The 7,799-nt window shown below is 29.0% G+C and overlaps 1 pseudogene; it reads left to right on the plus strand.

Annotated features, from left to right (window-relative positions):
* Positions 1–1,000: 1,000 nt before the first annotated feature.
* LOC125024806 lies at positions 1,001–6,530 on the plus strand (annotated as a pseudogene).
* The last annotated feature ends 1,269 nt before the right edge of the window (positions 6,531–7,799 follow it).

Here is a 7,799-nt window from a genome sequence, read left to right on the forward strand (position 1 = left end):
ATCTATCTTTTATAAACCCGAGACTGATTTATCACTTGCCAACCTACCCCTTTCTGATATGATCGACCATATGGCTCCTCTTAAAAAAACTATTAATGAAAGAACATGTGACTATATTGATGATTATGGTAATCTGAAAAAGGGTGTCAAGATTAATGATGCATTAAAGAATATTTGGCGAGATGTGATAAACTTTTCGTTTACTACATCCAATGATATCATAAAAGAAACTGTAACCAATAGACTAGTAAATATATGGAAAGATATCCTAAAAGAAGTTATTGATTGTAGTAGCTTTTCGAATATTACCGAAAAGAGACAATCTTCTGTCTTAGTATTATTGCATGTTATAGAAAAAATTATAGATGCAAATATGCAATATTCACATCACTTTAAAAAGGATGCCCTTTTATGTCGATTAATAAGAGGAGCGATGCATTGTCTGTATAAAAAATATAATAATGTACCGCTATCGACAGTAATGCAATATATACCCTTATGTAGTAAAACAATGGAAACGGTACCATCCCCCGTAACCGTTTCAGAGGATCATTTAGTGGAGGCTCGAGTAAAAGGCGTATATGTTTATGGAGATTTTCATCCTCAATGTGAAAAAGATCATATAATCGCTCTTCGAGATATATGCAGCGATTATGTTTTAAAACTCTTGTTTGAATTTTTATTATCCCCCCATATTCACTCGACTTGGAGAGAAACATACTTTATATGTTTCACTTCTTCCGTCCTCAAGCTTATTCGGAATCATGAACCGTTTATCTTGGCTCTGGGTAAACGACGACGACGACAACAAGAGCCTCAATACCAAGCATCAGAACCAACAGATGAACAGTTAACAGATGAACAGCTAACAAAATATTTTAATGACAATATAACATTTATGCTCGAACATAGTGGATGTCATCCGTTTATTTTTTTACCGACAGCAACTGATTTTTGGTCCTTTTGTAAGAACGGACAACCTATTTCTAATATTAAACATATGATCGTGAACGCACGACCATCTTCTTTTCCACCTATATGTGGAGGCCCTGCTGGTATCTCTCAAGGAAACAACTCGCTTGGGAAAGATATTGTCAACGTCAGGGTATATGTGATCACAGCTGTGACTGTAATATGTGTACCAAAAGAAAAAAGTTAGTCGACAGGGTGAGACAACGATTTGGATATATTTCAGGAGAAATGCAATTGAAAGATGTCACAAAATGGCACCAGGGGTCAATTCTCATGATAAATTTTTATGCTTTTACCGGTCTTTTAGCTCATCACAATTATGTAAGTCATACTGATGATAAAGTAGATTTTTTTAAAAATTTAATTTTAGCTATTGAAAAATCACATTATATGAAAAATAATGGAAGACTCATTGTGGGCGGGGGTGGTGAATCTGATACTTTCAATAATCTGCATGCAATAACTTTTGGTATTGATACAGAATTTCGGTGCAAATTAAAAAGTCCACAAAAGAAATCAATTTTTATAACAGCTAGCCTCGATAACGATATTCTCGAGGGTGACAACATTTCAAAAGTACAACTGATTGCACTTTGTGAGAGAAAAGCCAATGAATTAAAATGTTGGTTCTAAAGATTATTTGTGTTTTTATCATATTAATAATACATATATATAAAATCAAGATAATATATAAATCTAATCTTTTATATGTCTATAATTTATCTCCTATTTTCTTTTTATATATGTATATATATTTATAAGGAATATATATATATATATATATATATATACTTTATATAATATATCTTTAGGACGGGGAGTAGTGAACTGAAAAGAGCAAGAATATATCTTTAGGACGGGGAGTGTGAACTGAAAAGAGCAAGATATAAGCAGTCAGATCTACTGAGAATATATTAGAGGTAGTTGATATATCTGTGTATATACAGCTAGTTTGCATAGAATTAAACATCATTGGATTGAAATGTAAGATTTATGGTATTATATTTATACTATGTTGATATTTTCTATTATAAGATAAGAGATTAGAGTTCCTGACAATATATTTTAATTTTTTTTAATCTTCTATTATAAGATAAGAGATTAGAGTTCCTGACAATATATTTTAATTTTTTTTAGAGAGTATCACAACATGAGTGGACACGGTCTCCGTCGCACTAATGATGAAGAAATTGGAGATGATTATGGTAATCATAAAAAAGTTGCGACTAGTAGTTTTGAAACGAATAGTTCCAAATTATTTCCTATTCATTCAACCAATGAAATGCAGCAAATAACCGTTCATCCTCCGACATATTCTTCTCATTATATACATGCTGATGATCCGAGACATTCACATTATAAATCGGGGGTCTATGATAAAAGACGAGATAATTCAATGTATAATAAGCAAGATAATATGTCCCAATATTACGAATATCAGAGATCTGATAATAGACACCAACAATTCCACAATAGAAAATTTAAGGGATATCCAATGAGATCTCATCACCAATATCACAATAAGATACGACAACATCAGTATCCATCTCAGTTACATTATCCATATCATAAAAATCCGGTTCACCATCACTCGCAACGCTACATTCAACATGACCAAGAGCCATACGATATGGCAATAAATAGATACAAGAAGGATATGGAATACCGTCAATATGAAGAAGAGCAAGAGCAACAGCAACAGCAGCAGCAGCAGCAGCAACAGCAGCAACAGCAACAGCAACAGCAGCAACAGCAACGGCAACAGCAACAGCAACTGCAACAGCAGATTTGTTCTTGTTTGCTTAACAAAAAATCTTCCAATGATACTATGAATGTCAAGAATATAGTTAACATATTGAAAAATATAGTTGAACAATATAGTGAAATGGAAAAGACCGAGTCATGTTACACTAATAGAAGGAATGTTAATGTTAACGAGAAAGACGATAAGAGTGATAGTAATAAAGTAAAACAGGTTGATGACGATGACGATAGTCAGTTATATAGTGAACTAGATAATACAAGCAATTCTGCATTATTATCATATATAGATTATGATAACAAGGGAACAAAATCACCATTGTCGATGGTGATAAAATGTAACAATAACCAATCATTGTTGGTGAGCAAAGAAAAAGTATTATCGATTGATGGTATAAAGTCATCAATTGTAACGAAAGGTGACAACATTGAAGATATAAAGAATGTAGATGTGTCATCCATCAATGATGGTCAATCGTTTGAAAAAAATGACAAAAATAGTAAAATATGTAAAATTAACCCAAATGATGCAGAGACGAAAGATTTGGATAATGAACTGGATGACTACGTGGAGCAAGAGTGGAAAAAAATGAAAGATTGTTATAATAGAGAAGAAACTTTTTCGTTTATAAATGATGAAGATGTGGGGGTCGTTGATAAAGCAGCGGGAGATTCTAGAAAATACAAACAGAGCGAAACCTATTCTTACAGCAAGAAAAAAAGGAATGAGTCGAATGAAAGACAAGAAGTCTTGACCGACCCTAAAATCGATCAGAGCAAGACTTCTTACAGTAAAAAAAATATAAACAGCAAAGAAAAAGAGTTGAGTGAAAGACAAGAAGCTATGATGACAGACTGTAAAGTCGATCAGAACAAGACTTCTTACAGCAAAGAAAAGAATGAGTCGAGTGAAAGACAAGAAGCTATGATGACAGACTGTAAAGTCGATCAGAACAAGACTTCTTACAGCAAAGAAAAGAATGAGTCGAGTGAAAGACAAGAAGCTATGATGACAGACTGTAAAGTCGATCAGAATAAGAAAAATACAAATAGCAAAGAAAAGAATAAATCAAGTGAGAAACATGGTGAAAAAATAAAAAGGTATAAGAAAAAGAAATCATATAAAGAAAGTGATCAAAATAGCTATCGTAAACCAAAATTAGTAAGAAATTTTACACGAGATGATAAAACAGGTAACGATAGTCATTCGGGGCAAATGTCCGATAACCCCATAGAGCTGAAACAAAACCAAAATGACGACAGCCATCACCACTACCACAATACTAATAAACTAGATATAAATGGAGTTGAATATAAATCACAAGATAAAGATGATTGGAATGAAAAGTTTTTAGATGGTATATTTAAAAAGGATAAAGAGAAAAGACCATTAGCACATCTAGAAGAGTATACCAAGAATATACAAAATATGAATAAGAATAATAGGAATTGTGGTAGCAGCAGTTAGTAGTGATAGCAACAGTTTCAGTAGTGACAGCAGTAGTGGTAGCGATGTTAGTAACGATAGTGACAACAGTATTAGCAATAGTAGCACAAGTAGCAGTGACAGTGACAGTGGCTGTGGTGATAATACTAGTAACAAGAAATGTATTAAAAGAAAGATGAAGAGATCGAAACATACCAATATTAGGAATATCAATGATGATAATAAGAAGCAAAAAGTAGATGAAACTAATAATGAAATGGAATGAATAAATTAAGAGCATGTACATTCTTCCTTTATATTATATTTAAATAGAATAGGAGCACAATATATATATAATATATATATATAGTGGTATGGATAATAATAAGAATGATTCCAAACAAATTATAATGATGACATGTGACGAATAGATGAAACTAATAATGAAATGGAATGAGAGCATATATATTCTTTCTATATATTATATTCGAATATAATAAGAATATATATATATATTATAAAATATATATATTATATAGTGGTATGGGTAGTATATAGTGGTATGGATAATGATAATAATAAGGATGATAAGTGAAGAATGGATGAAACTAATAATGAAATGGAATCAATAAAATAAGAACATATATATTCTTCCTATATATTATATATATATATATAATATAAGAGCATAAATATATTATATTATTATATATATATATATATATATATATTATATATAGTGTTGTGAATAATATATAGTGGTACGGATAATTGTAATGATGACAAGTGAATAATAGATGAAACTAATGTTACATTATTAGCATAAGACATTTTATTATAAAATAATAGCATGTATATATATGTATAATATATATATATATTCATTTATATTGTATTTGAATAAAATTTATATTATTTTGTATTAAAACTATATATAGTGGTGTAGGTAGTAATAGGAAATCCAAATAAATGATGTTTTTTTATTTACAGCGAGGGAAAGGAAAAGAACTAAGAGATCGGTAGTCTACAACCCTCCAATATATTGTACATATGTTGAGGAAGATCTCTGGAATGGAAAAAAATGGTCTGAAAATTCCACTGTAAAACAAGTACCAAATGTTATAAGTTCAATAGTACAAAACATATATATATGGACGATCGCTTGACCAAGCGTTGAGTCATCTCAATATAATAGAGAAAGGAAAATCAAAAAAATATATCCGATCACCAACAAAGAAAAGGTTAACCACCATTAATCAAGAATTTTGGCCTGTTGGTATAACGATAGCGGTACCGACACTATCTTCCCAAAAGGCACCACCACTGCCGCCATTATATAATTGTACACTTATTCGTGACATGGTCATAAATACTGGAAGAGAAGATACTCTAACAGACGTTTGTAATTTATATCAGAAATTGGATTTAGATTATGAGTCAATAGAAAAAATAAAAGAAAGGTCAATATCGTTATTGTCAAAAGTGAACGAACTAGCCAGTTCTGATCAGTCTAATAAAATATATAAGATTGGTCCCGGTGTATATTATATAAGTAAAAGGGATACCGTAATAAAATTTTTACAGAAAATTACAAATATACAACATTTTTTAAGTGAGTTATTTTTTGGATTAATAGTAAAAAAGTGAGAGGAACTGTACCCATATATCATGTTTATCCAGAGGCATTTTGTTATGAAATGCCCTTTATGGGATTATCTTTAAACTATCTTCTTCATGGGGGGATCAAGTATGCCAATCGAACTTTCCTGCAATGTATTGCAGAGAAACACAGTCAATCTTTCATGTATACAAAGAGCGTGGATAATCTGTTGGATACCTGTACTCGCAGACTTGTGAAACAATTACCTTATGTTATGGCTGAGATGATAAACATTTTAACGAGATTGAACAATCAACAGATCATATATTTAGATATTAAACCAGATAATTTTGCTATAGACATAAATACTGGGCAACCGTACTTGATTGATATGGGACTTATGACATTTGTAGGTACCAAATATGCAGATGACGCTTTCGATATAGACGAGGCAGACTTTAAGAAATATCCCCAATCACCTCCTGAATTACTAAGGGGAGAAATATGTGAATCAAAAAGTATGACCTATGGAATGGCGTATAATGTAGAATGTATTTTATATTGGTTAAGTATGAAGGGGTACAATGTCGATTCTCTTCGGAAAATCATCTCTGTAAAGAATGGTTGCAACGTGCCAGAAATGAAAATATCAACAAAAGACCAAAAATGAGCGAATTGATTAATATAATTCAAAAATGTTTCCCTCTGTCTGAAAAGGGAAAAATGAAATTTGAAAAAGCATTAACATGTTACTCTCCTTTATCATATTAATATATATTATATTTTCTTGTTTGTAAAGGGAAAATAAAAAAACTCAACATTATATTCTCCTTTATTGTATTTTAACTCTATATATGTTTGTAGTATTATATTTTTAATTATATACTATATATATATATATATATATTATTATTTTAAGAATATTTTCTTTTGTCTGCAAATGAGAAACTGACATTTGAAAAAGCATTTTTAACAATATATGTTTATAGTATTACTTTTACTTTTTAACTCTATATGTTTGTAGAATTACTTTTTAACTATATAATATATCTATATATATATTTTAAAAATACATGTTTGTAGTATTACTTTTTAACTATATATATTTATAGAATTACTTTTTAACTATATATCTATATTATATTTTAAAAATACATGTTTGTAGTATTACTTTTTAACTATATATATGTTTGTAGAATTACTTTTTAACTATATATATCTATATTATATTTTAAAAAACATGTTTGTAGTATTACTTTTTAACTGTATATATTTATAGAATTACTTTTTAACTATATATATCTATATTATATTTTAAAAATACATGTTTGTAATATTACTTTTTAACTATACATATTTATAGAATTACTTTTAACTATATATCTATATTTAAATTAATATATTAATATATATATAAATATATATAATATATATTATATATATATATATATAACTGTATTATATTTTCAGAATATTTTCTTTATCTGCAAAGGAAAAACTAACATTTGAAAAAGCATTTTAATATTATAGTCTACTTTTTTATTTCAACTCTATATATACATATATATATATTGTATTATTTTGAAAAGGACTGTGTAAATACAATTGATATTAAATAATATATATATAAATTAATTATTGAAATGTGGTGTTTTTTTTTTTCCTTATTTATAGCTAGAAAAATATATATACATATAAAATGGAAACAAATATCGAAAATATTAAATCATGGGTAACAATATTAAGTTGTAATTGTAAAAATTTTGAAAGATTACAAAGATTATTAAATAACTTATCAGAAAATACAAATTCAGATGAATTAATTAAAAAATACATCTCTACTAATAAATTACAAATAAACGACGAAATATTGGATCTTGTTGGAGCTGTTAAGCTTTACAACTTAATGTCGACGCCTGTTAATTTTTTAAGTCGATTCGGGATTACGGATATAAATGCATGTCCATGTAATGAATATAAAAGTAATTACAAATTATCTTCTTGTTTTTATCCTACCGGCCCAAAAAAGTTTTAATGTGC

This window comes from Penaeus chinensis, unplaced genomic scaffold (genome assembly GCF_019202785.1).
Source record: "Penaeus chinensis breed Huanghai No. 1 unplaced genomic scaffold, ASM1920278v2 CTG_5226, whole genome shotgun sequence".
NCBI classification, from domain to species: Eukaryota; Metazoa; Arthropoda; class Malacostraca; order Decapoda; family Penaeidae; genus Penaeus; species Penaeus chinensis.